The sequence below is a fragment of the Emydura macquarii genome, unplaced genomic scaffold, assembly GCF_026122565.2.
Source record: "Emydura macquarii macquarii isolate MOO-44397 ecotype Brisbane River unplaced genomic scaffold, CSIRO-AGI_Emac_v2 contig_2734, whole genome shotgun sequence".
Classification (NCBI taxonomy): Eukaryota; Metazoa; Chordata; order Testudines; family Chelidae; genus Emydura; species Emydura macquarii.
Genome location: NW_027132871.1, coordinates 2,167 through 16,903, shown reverse-complemented (window position 1 = coordinate 16,903; position 14,737 = coordinate 2,167).

The following is a 14,737-nucleotide window of genomic DNA, read 5'->3' as shown; positions in this document are numbered from 1 at the left end:
TATACAGATATTATTTATTTTATCCTCTTAAGCCTCCCCCTCTGAGATACATGAGACATCGGTAAGTGCTATCATACCCAGTCTGGTAGGTATGGAAAGGTAGGTAGGGAAACTGAGATAGAAAGCTGTGGTGAATTACCCAAAGCCACACAAAGCATCATTGGCAGAGGCAAGATTAGAAGGTGAGCTCTCCCAGCTCAGCGCTTATTACCCCAGCCCATGCTACCTTTTTAGAGAGAATTTGGAAGAAGTAATAATTATGCAGATGGGTAAAAGATCATCCTAAAGTATTCCTTAGCATTCTGCTGTTTGAATTTATTGAAAAGAAAAACAACTTTGGGTCTGTTTGCTGCTTTGCACACAGTGAGTTAAATACTTAGCACCCATGCAACCCTACTGACATCAATGCGATAGCACAGGTACAAATGAAAGCAGAATTCGTATTTGTATTTTTTCCAAACTTTTCATGTCTCTTGTTCTTAAATGATAATATTTGAGATGTTCACACATGCTTGGCTGTGTTAGATTTACAAAATGAGTTCCTGAAATTATAAAACCATTTAAATGTAAGTCAAATTTTGATTCTAAACTACTTGTCAGTCTCCTTTCAACATGGCTAGGGAATATATGGGTTTTAAAAAATAGAAACATATATTTATGTAACAATTTATACGATGAATGTAATAAATAAAATGTAATCCAAAATTTAAGTCTAATTTGGTATCTGTAGAATAAGTAATACTATAAAAATTCAAATATCTCTGCTGTAATTACAGTATTAAATGCAATTCTTTAAAATTTCTCCTCCCCTTATATCTTGCAGTGCTGGTTTTCTGCTGACCTCTCTACCAGATGTAACTTCATAAATGCCTGAGGATCTTTGGGGATAAGTGACACTATCTAAATGTATAACATCATACTGGTACACATTCAGTGCAATTCACCCCTGTGCAGAGGATCAGCTGAAGACCTATGCTCCACTTAAATTCTAGTAAGTCATTTTTTGAGGATGTAAGTGGCAAAGGGCAAGTGGGCTGGGCACTACTTCACAGGGGGTGAAATCCTGAACCCACTGAAATCCAGAGGAGTTTTGACATTGTCTTCACTTGGGCCAGGATTTCACCCATTGCATTTAAATAGCATATAAGTGGTGCATTGGCCTCGTGCTGGCCCTCTGCACAGGTTATCTCACCTTTTGTGTGTAATAATTCTCTGTCAGCCATTTGTCAAATATTACGGCCCTTTGAAGTTTCTGCTGTAAAATGTGCTCTTTGGACCAGTTACACACCTCATATAAATCGGACACATTTCACTGATTCCATTCATGCTGCGGAATGACACTGATTTACACTAGCTAGCAATCTTGCCCTTTTGATTAATTTTGTTACAGGGGCCTTCTGTTCAGGCTGAACAACCAAATTCAGTCTGCTTTTTGGCTTTTCCCAAGGCTTATTCCTCAGGTGCCACAAAAGTGCCGATGGAGACTATGCATTGAAAGTTGTGCCTTTATTAATACCAAGGGAAAGTGACTATATCTGAATTCTGTCATAGGACAATGGGCTCAAAACTCCTCATGGAAACTTAAATGCATCCACATCATTAAAACCCCAAGGCCCTGAAGGTGCACAGCTGGGCAGATGGTGGTGATGATGATTTTTTAGGGTTAATGTAACACTTAAGTGGGCATGTGAAATAGAAGTAGTAGTAATACTACGCATTTATGGTATTTAGTGCTTTGTAGACAAAGATCTCCAAGGGCTTTCCCAGCGGGGGAAATCTTATCTGAATTTTATAGCTGGAGAGATGAGACACCGAAAATGTAAGTGACTTCCCTAAGATCATACACTGAATCAGTGGCAGAATTAGGACTATAATCCAGCTAGCTTCATTGAAGTAAATGAAAAAACTCCCATTGACGTCCACGTGACCAGGATTTCGCTCTATGTGTCCTGATTCCTTGTCTGACGCTGTAACATCAGACCACATTGCCTTCCTTGTGCTCAGAAAGATTTTACCTTAGATGCAATTTGGTGACTTGTTTGGGGCGTGGGGGGAAAAAACTTTTTCAATTCTCTCCCAAAATGTTTGGGTGTGAGCTACTGACAGGAGTAAGCAGGGAAAAGGGTAAACTTTAAAAGCCTGTACAAAGCTGCAAAGGCCCTGTGTTTTTAGAAGTTTTTTAAAAGATCAAAAAAGGCTTCTCTTCGTTTGGGCCGAAGGGAATATAGTACAATGTGCCAGTCCATGCAGAGCAGCCACAAGAAATAGCACAGCACTTTCTGTACTCCCCATGCACTGGGCAGGGGATTTTCATTTCACACACCATTTCAGATTTGCTGCTGTGGTTCCAGGAAGCCAGTAGCACCAAAAAACAAAACAAAACAAAAAAATGGAAGTGGCAGAGCACATTTGTTGTTTTTCAGGTGAGATGCAAATCCGACTGCACAAGATCATCACCAACTGACTAAACAGGGCATGTGATTTTGCACACCAGAGCACATGCCAAAACAAGCAAAGGTTACTAAATACTTTGCACTTCTGTTGCACCTTCTATCCTACAATCTCCAAGTGCTTTACAAAAATTAATGAATTTAGCATCACAGCACTCCATGTGAAATAGCTAAATCTTATTATTTTCATTGTACAGACGGAGAACTGGGGCACAATGAGCTTAAAAGACTCACCCCAGGTGACAGAGCAAGTCTGTGGCAAATCTTCTGTCTCCCACTCCTGTGCGTTAATCACAGGACCCTCCTTCCAATCTTAAAGTGAATGTAGAACTGTTGAAAGTTGGCCAATGAGCCCCCCTAGGGACTGGAGCCCTCTCTCATTGCAGCACGCACAGCAACAATGTGTGTTGCCTCATACTGCCTCTCCACCACCACTGTGCCTTAGCCCGGAGCTCCAGGGTTCAAAGGCTTGTGATACAGCAACAAAATTTTCAAAACTGCCAAAGTGTTTTAGAAGCCTATGTCCCATTTTCAAAAGTGACATAGATACTTAGTAGTCAGTGGGGCCAGGTTTTCACTCCCTGTGCAGGGGGCCCAGCAAACTTACCCATTGCCACTTATGTCCTCAAAATGGGGCTCTGCTGGAACTTAAGCGAAGCATAGGTCTTGCTCACCCACACAGGGCTGAATTCCACTAAATGTATATCATGGGGCAGATATGAAGAAAGTTCAGTTCAGTGGGAGTTAGGCAGCTGGGTGCTTTTGAAGATCCCACTATCTGCATCTTAAAGCAGCTAAATACCTTTGAAAATCTGGCCCTAACGGCCTCGTTCGCTTTTGAAAATGGGACATCAGCTCCTCAGTTACTTAGCCCCTTTCAAAATTTGACATGAAGTCTTCATACCAATGCATCCCTAGGCTGTTCTACAGAGATTGCCAACACACATCAACATAGCCCCTGTGTGTCAAAAGGGGGACATATTCTCCTAGCCTCTTGATGTGTCCCCCTCAATGCAGTTGCGGGTCTTGCGCATTTTCACTCCTGGTCCCCAACTTTATTCATGTGCTTTCTCCATGGCCAATAGGGAGCCAGTTGTGATGCAGCTATGGGCTGAGACCACCAATTCATTTCAGTACGTAGGTGCTGGAACTAGGGATGGCAGGGGTGCTGCTGCAACCCCTACCTTGAAGCGGTTTCCATCATACCCAGGGTTTACAGTTTGGTTCAATGGCTCTCAGCGTTGTCCCAGCACTCCTGTTTCAGTAACTACCAACCAGGATTTGAGCCAGAGACATAAAAGAGGAAAGGTCAGTATCCCATTAGCCATCTCCTGAACCAGCCACTTCCTCAAGAGGAGAGAGATTCTGTTATTTTGTTTTAAACGTCTCTCTGCTCTTTAAACCTGCTGGGAATAGACTTCACTTTTCTTCAGCATCACCATCTACACTGACTGCAACCTTCTATATCCTTTCCCTTTAACACAAAGTAGAAAATCATGATGTAAACATCACTTTTTGAAATGTGGGGTAAGTAGGACACAAATATGTGTCTGGCAACTTAGGCATCGGGATTGAAATCCTGGCCCCACTGAAGTAAAAAACTTCAGTTGAATTCAGTGGGACAAGGATTTCACCTTTAGTGCATCTTAATTATACATGATCAAAAAAGAAAAAATACAAAAGTTTTCAAAATTTCAAAATGGTTTCTGTTTCTCAGCACCCAAAATGGAGCCTCTGTAGAGTTCTGTGCTTCTTTTATTTGTATGTGTGAAAAGTTTTAATCGTGTTTTTTAAAAAAAACTGTTATCAAAACCACTGCTAAAAAGGATTATTATACAGTTTTGGTAAATGAAAAAGTGCAATCATCATTTTGATAACATTTTTTGTGTTTTCAGTAGTGTTTTTGACACATTTTTCAATTAAAAGATGTTGTGGAAAGCATTTGCAAAAATCAAATAATTTCAAAAATAGTTTTTCAGAATTGCTTTTTTGCTTTTGAAAAAGGGCTTTTATTAATGAAAACATTTTCATCCGAGAAATGTTGAGCAGCTCTGATCTTAACATTCACATCATTCTTCCTTAGTATTGATGGGCATAAGGAATCTTGCTGCCATTGGATGTATTGAGATAGCACGGGTGCAAATTAAGGTGGCCCTGAGTGTGATTTGAATGTGTTTGTTGTCGGTAAACCACAGATAATACAGAAAAGACTCTTATTCTTTTAAATTTAGGGGTGTGTTTTATTCTTCCATGCACATACAGACACTGACAGAAGAATGCAGTATAAGCATGTCACATTCAATGCGTTAAAACATATTTGTGTCAGCGTGCCCTTTATCTCCAAGTGGATTTGGGACCAACAGCTGCTGAGGCACTTGTCACAAGAGCTTGCCTGAGCACCATATGCTGCTGCTGCTTTGATAGGACCCACTGCAAATGTAAGAATCAATCAAAAGGTGGATGTTAAGCTGAAGAGACCAACTAAATTGATTAGGACAGGATAACTTCTCATAGCTTACGTGCCTGACCTGATGGCACCTTCTTGATGGTGAAAGCAGGTAAACTACAAGGAGGAGCTAATGGGAATTCTAAGGGACTGGGATAAAAGACTGGAACACAGTCATTTTAATGTACAGGAGTAAAGTGTGCATGCAAAAGGCACTTCATTCAGGAAGGAGAGAAAAACATGAAACATAAAAAGCGAAGTTTGGAAAGTGACAGCGCAAGTAATTTTTTGCATCTCTAGCCAGAAGTGTGGGTGGCCAATCAAAACGAAGCAGTGCTGGGATTCATAGGAAAATAGAAACACATGACAATAAAGCCCCTCAACTCTGTCAAGTAATGCTAAAGGTTTGGTTTAAACCCATAAGCTCCAGGAAATTAGAAGGCTGACAAGTCAGCTAAATGCAAACTAAGACAGGAAAGAGATGGGATATCACAACAATGTACAAAGATCTGAAAGGAGATGAAGAAGGGAACTGAATTATTGCGTGAGATACTCTGGGGTGCAACAAGGCATAATAGGATGAAATTAAGATAGGACTCATTTGGGAAAACTTTCCTCGTCACAAGATACATTAGGCTAAAATAATGGATATGGATAGGAATAGGTTGGGGCTTTAAAAACATTTTAAAATATACTGGAAGGAACAATTTTGCTTTCTCAAATGGATGAACCGGATTGTCTGATAAGTCTTCTCCATCTCTGACTTCTGATATTCTGAGATTCTTAATGTGCTTACATATTAGAGCACAATTGGGGTGAAATCCTGGCACCACTGAAATTAATGGGAGTTTTGTCCTTGATTTCAATGGGATCAGAATTTTAGCCTGGTTTATAAATTTATCTACTTGTAGCTAACATTGATAATACCTAGACACAATGGGGTTAATTAAGGATACAGGGTAGCTGTGAACCCTAAGTTTTCTGGAATTTGACAACTCGTGTTAAACTCCTACTATTGATGGTTTCCTTAAATTTAAATTTTGAATAGCTCTAAAATCAGTAAATACTGTTCAAATTTTCTGCAGATATCTATTTTTTTATTCAGTATAGTAGTTCTTTTGAAATCTTTCCACTACAACTCTGATTTTCCAGTGGGTTTTAGAAACATCTGAAAAATCTTTGGGAAAATGAGGATTTGTATCATCAGAAATGCAATGCTATTCTGTCAAGGGTCACAAACAACCTTCACTTAAGAGTTTTGATTCACGAGAGACCAGCCCATTCATATTACACAGTACCTTATTTTTCAAATAACTATTATTTACTCACTGGTTCAGAAACATTACAGTTGTCTATGCAAATTCATATTTTGGCAAATTATATGTCAAATTTTCAAAATGGCATTATTTGGTGAAATAGTTACTGATTATTCAGAGAACAATGAGAAATCATCTCTCTCTCTCTCTCTCTCTCTCTCTCTCTCTCAAATGTAAGTGTACATAAATTATATGTCTGCTCTTGAATTTTTCCTTTACACATATTATTGTGTCTCCAATAGCACTTACAGAAGAGCTCATTTTCTACCCCACCGCCAGTAGCAGAATAAAGAGAGGTGAGTGAAACAAGCAATATAAACATAAACAGCCAAAAGTGCCTGCAAGTAGGCACAGTGCATACCTTTGTACCAGAAAAGAAGAGACAGCAGGATGTTTTCCATCTTGAACTGCATCTCTTCTTTTGTCTTTCAAGAATGGGTACCTAGCGTGCCGCACAGCTTTCTGAGAAGGAGTGAGATTAACTTAAGTATTGCCTGATTAAGCACTTTACTCTCTTTAGCTCTTATAGTATACCAAATACAATCAAGCCAGCCACACACTACTATGGTCAACAAAGCTCCACCCCAGAGAAGATGCAAAGAGGAACAGTATTTAAAAGGCATTAAGTGTTTATTGGGTATTTTATATTTCCCCCTTCATTTTTTTTTCACCATAACCACTTGGTGATATTTTTTTTCTAAAAGTTGTTGTGCTTAGAAAACAGCCCTGGTTATAACGTTTTCTCAGTCCACAAAGGGCAAAGAATTGAGAGCAGCAGTGACTTAATCTAGGAGAAGCAGTACATTTGACCTATGCAGCCATTTAGCTGCCGACTACTTGTAAAATCTTGAACGGAAAAATAAACCACCATAAGAAACCTTCCTCTGCTAAAAGTTCTACCTTAGGGTATCCTTCTATTAAAAGTCACTATCAGACAATTTAAATGGAAGACCGTTGTAATAACGGTTTTAAACTGAAGACAGTGAGGGCCTGCTCTACTATCTATTGAAATCAGTGGAAAGACTCCCACTTTGGATCAGGCCCTAAAGCCCTGTTAATTAGATATGATTGTCAGTGACTTTTAGTGGAAGGATAGTATTGGCGTTACTACTGAAAAAGAAAAGAGATTTCTTAAAAAGCGTTTCAGGAGATCTAAGATTTTACAGGTCACCAGCAGATAAATCATGACATTGATCAAATATGCTGCTGCTAGATTTAAGCCATGTCTACACTACCACTTATGCCTGCAAAATTTATGTTGCTGAGGGGTGTGAAAACAACACCCCCCCCCCCCCCCCCCCCCCCCCTGCCCCCGAGCAGCATAAAATTTGCCAGCATAAGTGATAGCGTGCACGGAGTTATGTTGGCTGGAGAAGCTCTCCTGCTGACATAGCTACCGCTGCTCATTGAAGTGGTTTTATTATGTCGAGAGGAGAGCTCACGAACGATTTTATAGCGGCACAGCTGTGCCGCTGTAAGCTCTCCAGTGCAGACATGGCCTAGGCTACTGCTGCTTGTTGTGCCGAAAACTGTGGACAGACAGATTTTGTTACCCGTCTCTGTTTCTGGCACATAACATGCCCGATGACGAAACCAGACAAAACCTGTGGCCCCCGCAGTACTGCCACTGGCACAACACGTGGCGCCCTCCCCGCTTGGCCCGCTGCCACTGCTCCCAGTGCTGCTCCCAGCAGCCACCGCCCACCTCCCACAGCAGTAACAGCATCCCCCCGCTACCAGGCACGCTCCCCGCTCCCCACGCTGCTGCCCTGGTTTTCTTTTCTCAAAGTGGACAGGGGAATCTGCAGGAGAGGGAGGGGGTGCAATTGTTACACAAAAGTCCAGGAGGGGAAGGGCTCCATTTAAAAAGTTTGAGAACCACTGGTCTAGACATATCTAAAGTTGCCTTAACAGAGCTTGCCGTCTTAAACCTAAACTTAATTATACAGTTAAATAATAATAAATAACAATAATGAATAATTCTGAGGAAGGGGACATTCCCTCCACCCCTTCCTCTCCTCTCCAGCTAAAATAAAGCTCTTGCTGAGAGGTCACAGATGAAAGCCGGTCCTTGTATCTATCCTCTGTGGTGCTGTTAGTCCTCCTCTCTCTCTCTCTCTCTCTCTCTCTCTCTCTCTCACACACACATAGCCTCCCATACTGCAGTGGTTTAACTTGTCAGCTCGCAATGTTCTTTGTCTGTTTCATGCACCCACCAACTCATCAAAATCTCCATATGTTTAAAGTCAGGAACATTTGGAAAAACACCTAAAATTCACAGAGCCTGGGGCTGCCCTGCCAATGCTGCAGTACTGGCACCAGATTGTGCCAGTGAAGACATATGGGGATTAGAGGAGAGGAAAGTGCAAGGACCTTCCCCCGTTGTGTCTCCCCATGCAAGGGCCAGGGATAATTGCAGTCAGTGCATTCAGGGAGTACAAGGACTGCTCCCTTCTAGCATCTTCAGGAGTATAAGCCACCCCAAAAGGGTAAATATAGTAGGCAGGGCAGTTCCCACCCCCCCCGCACTGATTAATGAAGCTGGTTGGGTGCAGAGACCAGAGCAAAGGGTGCACCGTCCATCCTTAGGGACACTCTCCCTGCAAATCTGGGAGCTCCGGGAGGGGCTGTGTCTTCTGAGGAACCAGCCCTGTTAGAAGTTCCCTTGGGGTAGGTACGCTCTGAGCCACCATTTACAGAGCTCTGTGCCTTAATGGCACAACTAAACTGCTAATGCTAATAAAGTTGGGTCTGTCTCCTTTGAGTGATGACATAGCAGCTCATGGGCAACTTTTATTTAAAAGTTCAATATCCTTTGGCAAATAATGTCACAGTGCCAACGGTTAATCTCTCTCCACTTCAAATCCACACATCCTGTACCTTCTGTGGTACATTAGGTTAGAAAGTCCATCCACTGAATAGCGATGAGGTATATTTTTTAATGTTAGAAATTCTTGGTAGCAGGAAAAAAACCAATCATTTTTCTCCCCAGAAAATCGAGTCCTTCTCTGAGCCTTTGTATGGACTTTAACGTGAGACACACTCTAGTTTTCTTTTACAATCTCTTTCATTCATGTATGGTGCCATCTCTCCTGGTGGGAATGTTCAGGGCTGTGAAGATAGCCTGCACAAGGCCTATGGACCGCTCAAAATGGGACTTCAGTGGTGCATAGGCATGTGATGGCCCTCTGCACAGGGTGAATTCCACGGTCAGAGAATGTGCAATCACCATGTGCAATCACCATGTGGTTACAGAAGGCCAGGGCCCAAGCATAATTTTTTCAGGCCCTTTACAAACTTGTAACACGGGCTCCCTCCCACACACATAATGGGGGTTGCAGCCTGGGCCAGGCCTCCCAGGGCCCAGGTAAAGTATACCGTTTCCCCCCCCCCACCCATGTGGGGGCCCTGCATAAGGTTGTGCTGTCTGAGAGGCTCCACACCACTAGCACAGAGCACCCTCCTTGATTTCCTGTTTTACGGTCATATCTGAGGGCTGAGGGTGAGATTTTCAGAGCCACTGGAGGTATTTGGATACCCCATTCACAGTAGAAGTTAATGGCAATTGGGCATTCAAATCTCCTAGGCAACTTTGAAAATCCCAAAACCTGAAATCCTTAACCACCATCCACCAGTCGTCCCTTGGAAAGGCATGCTGGAGGGTCCAACTCCTAACTCCCTGCTCCATGTAAGAAGTGGTCCCGGGGAGAGAAAGTTGCACTGCCAGAGATGGTCACAGGCAAGAGACAGACTGGGTTTCAGTGTCATGCCTATACAGAGGTGGGTCATAGATGGGTTTCTCCACATGTTACCCTGCCAGGGCCTCAGTATAACTGAACAAGGAATCGATTACTCAGATTAGCACCCTCTGTTGTTAAAGTTATGACTGTGCTGGTGACAGCTTTCCTGATTGCAGCTTCCAACAAATCTCATTCCACCAGTGAGAAGATGTACAACAAATAAACAAAACGGCTCCATGGAGCTCTTGCCTTAGCCCATCGAAAATGTCTGGATGTTTCAAATCAAATAAACAAAGTAGATGTCATGGTCTTGATAGTTTATTCCATATTTAATCAAATAGGCTTTGCTTACATAAAAGAGCTGAACTAACTCGTTGTTGGGATTTGGAAACAGAGACAAAATCAAAAAACATTTCAGTCAAAGGGACAGTCTCAAGATGATTGATCCAAAAATATATAATTCCCTCCCCACATTAAAAGGCCAGTCTCAGTCTACAAATATGCCCTTGTAGCCGGGAGGGATGGTCCCCCTCTGAGGAGGACCCAGAGTGGTAGCCAGACCCACCCTGACTGACAGAGGCCTGCCCCAGGGGAAGCCCTGACCGGAAGCAGGGGGGTGGGTCTAGGCCTTTAAAGGCTCCAGTGGCCCCACCTGACCGGAAACAGGGGGGCGGAGCTAGGCCTTTAAGAGCCAGGCCGGTGAGCTCAGTTGGAGAGAGACGGCCGAAGGGGAAGGACGCATCTCCTCCTAAGCTCCTCGCTAAGGCCGGGCTGGGGAGCTGTGCTGAGAGGGAGCGGCCGGCCTTAAACCCAGCCGGGGAATCGACAGAGGCCTCCCCCAGGTACCCTACGGCCTGGGAGTTGGAGGAGGGCCCACCAGAGGCCCCCACGGCCTGGGAGCCGGAGGAAGGCCCATCGGAGCCCCCCGCTGACTACGAGCCTAAAGAGAGCCCCCCGGAGACACCCGGGGCCTGGGAGCCGGAGGCGGATCTGCCGGAGCAATACCGAGCCTGGGACCCCGAGAACCTACTGGCCCTGCCCGAGGCCTGGGGACCGCAGGACCTGGAAAAGCTGCCCTCTGAGGATGAGCCCATGGAGCTGCCCGAGCTGCCGCCTGTGGACGAGGAGGGCCTAGCAGGCCTACCACACCTCAGCGACCCAGAGGAGGCAGGTACTGGGGGTTTCTGGGAGGAAGAAGCCCAGGGATAGCCGCACGTTAGCGGCTGAGTCAGGGGAAACCCAGGCGGCGTGTTGCGGCTGGAGCCCCGCCAACCCAGTGGCAAACGCCGTTGCCACTGCCAGGGCTCTGGGCTGGGACGCAGTGGAGACGGGTGGGCCTGCGTCCCCCTCCCCCCTTCCCTATCCTCTGTGAGGAAGCCTTCCCCGCCGTGCCGTTCCTGAGAGCGGCTTTAGACTGCTTGCCTTGCCAGCCCTGCCTGAGGGCCTGGCCATAGACTGCTCGCCTTGCCCGCCCTGTCTGAGGGCCTGGCTTTAGACTCCTGGCTTTGCCCGCCTGGCCTAGGGGCCCGGCGCTAGGCTGCTTGCCCTGAGAAGGGCACAAGACTGCTCCCGGTGAGAGGTAGCCGGGAGGGGTGGTCCCCCTCTGAGGAGGACCCAGAGAGGGAGTCAGACCCGGACGCTGCTCCCCGGTTCCAGGGGCACGTCCACAGCCCTTAATACCAGAAAGACAAATCAGACCAAATGAGGACTACAAGTGTCTTAAATTATTTTTTATATCTACAACACACTTGGGACTCTGTATACTTAAAGTACACGCTGGTCCTTAATGTTCAAGAATGATACAAAAGCCCACTGTTATTAGAAACCCTATTGCTGCTAGAGAAGCTTCATGACAACCACACAAATACTTTCAGATTTGTGACGTACGTACAAAAGGCATCTGAAGGAGATACATCATGGAGCATTAAAGAGGATGACAGTTGCCCTTTAATAAAAACAAAATACCCACAGTGAACACAGAAATTGACTACGGAGTAAATCCTCAGCTGGTGTAAATTATCATCGAGCTATGACAACTTGGCACAAACTGAGTATGTGTCTCATAGATGACTCGGATTTCTGCTCTCTGCTCCATAGTTTTTTTTTGTTTTTCTGTGTAAGCCAAAAGCAATAAGCTTTCAAGCAGATTTGTGATGTGAGAGCACACTCCAACAGCTGCACTTCCCAATGTAAAAAAACAAACTGTCATAAAACTCACAGCCTCCATGATTCCCATGACAAAGATGTGGCTTTAGAGCCAGACTGTCCCCGACTCCCCGGCTCTGGGCAGGTATTCAGAGTGTGCACGCATGCACGTGTGGGTGTGTGTGTGTATCGGAGGAACAGGATTCAAGAAGCTTTTCTTTTCCTTATACTCCCCAGGTAAAGGCCAGACGTAATCCCATTAGATATTTTACTTTTCGCCTGAAGTTAGATAAATAAACACACACACAAACAAACATTTAAGTTCATGCACAATTCTTGCCTGAGCTAAGTTCATGCCTGTGATATTTCACTGGGGTCATTTGGTTTCAGAAAAGTTAAGTGTTCAAAAACGCACATTTATACTTACAAATGCACACACATGAACAGAAGACATCTTTAAGGAAGTCAGGTATCACACTGCTTCGAGACCAGTCCTGCCAACACTTTGATTTAAAGCATTTGAAGATAGATCCTCTCTAGCCCACTAACATGCTCCCTCCCACAGCTGGTCTCTTCTCCCCCCCTTCCCCGACTCCGCCTTTCCTTCCTATGGCTGGAGGGGTGTTAACAGGCCCCTTCACCGTGAATGGTCTCTTGAAATATGTGTTAACTACTTATGACAAACAGTCTGTTCCACCTTGTGTTTAGCTGTGGCACTGAATTAGGCTACCACTACACTAGCACTTTTGTCAGTAAAACTTTTGTCACGCAGGGGTGTGGACAGAGCTATGTCAGTAGGAGACGGTTTCTGGGCAACATAGCATGGAGTGGCTACATGGGAGACCTTACAACAGCGCACAGCTGCAGCACTACAGCTGGGTCGCTGTAAGGTGTAGAGACAGACTGTTTCCCAGACCTGAAGAAGAGTGCTGTGTAAGCTTGAAAGCTTGTCTCTCTCACCAACAGATGTCAGTCCAATAAAAGATATTATCCTCACCCACCTTGTCTCTCTAATATCCTGGGACTAACATGGCTACAACAACAACACTGCGTATAACATGTAGGAGCATTTCTACAAATAAAGTAAAATGCAAAACTATCAGTCCAGTGCAATTTGAGATGGCCCAGATTTTAAGTCTTTGTTCTGTTATTTAATATTTTATTGATTTTGTTGTATGCAGGTAAGATCAAGGGTAAAAACAATTATTAGGGATAATATTACGTCATTGAGGTCATGGATTCCATGACTTCGGAGACATCCATGACGTTTTCGATTTCAACCCCGGGGCTGGGGGCCGGAGCTGGCAGGTGCCCCATAACCCTGAGCCACTGAGGGGCTCCACCTCTCATCCCCCATCCCCATTTGGGCTTCAGTTGTCCCGCCATCAGTCCTTGGCCCTTACTCTAATCTTCGCCCACGCCTACGCCCTAAACCGAATAATCGCCCAAACCCTCTCCCTCAACCGAATCCTCACCCTAACCCTCGCCCTCGCTCTTACCCTATCCCGTGCCCTACGCCCAACCCTCGCCCCGGCCCTAACCTTGTCCCTCACCCTAACTCTTGTCCTCGCCCTCGACCTAACCTAAACCTCGCCACAACCCTTGCCCTCACCCTAATCCTTGCCCTTGCCCTCAAACTGAACCCTCACGCTCACCCTAAACCCCAACCCTAACCCTTACCCAAACCCTAACCCTAAACCCTCACCCTATTCTATTAATTAAAAGTTCAAAAGGAGCATATGAACATTTTGCTGGAACTTTGAATGTAAGAATACTTTTCTTTGTGGTGCTCTTTGAAGTCTAAGTAGTAAATACCTGTGAATGGTTTTAAATGGCCAATTATCTTCTGCTAATATAACTAGTTAACGATGTGCTTAGGACATAGGGGATGATACTTTAGAGTTAAAAGTAATCATCTATTCATTGTCCCTAAACCCTAATCCTAGCCCTAACCCCTTGCACTCACCCTAATCTTCGCCGCCACCTTCACCCTCACCATAAACCTCGCCCTCACCTTCGCCCTCACTCTAATCTTCGCCTTCGCCCTCACCCTAATCTTCGCCCTCGCCTTTGCCCTTACTCTAATATTCACCCTCGCCTACGCCCTAAACCGAATCCTCGCCCCAACCATCGCCCTCAACCGAATCCTCGCCAAAACCCTCGCCCTCGCCCGAACTCTCGCCCCCATCCTAACCCTACCCTCACCTTCACCCTCTCTCTCAACCTACCATGCGCCTTGCCCCCAACCCTCGCCCCCGCCCTCTCCCCAACCTTTGCCCCTCCCTCCCCCCAACCCTCGCCCTCCCCCTAACTCTGGTCCTTGCCCTCGACCTAACCAAAACCTCGCCCTAACCACTCGCTCTCACCCTAATCTTCGCCCTCGACTCAACCCTCACCTTAAACCTCGCCCTCGCCCTCACCCTAATCTTCGCCCTCGCCTTCGCCCTTACTCTAATCTTCGCCCTCGCGTACGCCCTAAACCGAATCCTCTCCCCAACCCTTGCCCTCAACAGAATACTCACCCAAATCCTCGGCCTCCCCCGAACTCTCACCCCGACCTTAACCCTACCCTCCCCCTCACCCTCGCTCTCAACCTATCCCGCGCCCTCCCCACAACCATCGCCCCCGCCCTCTCCCCAA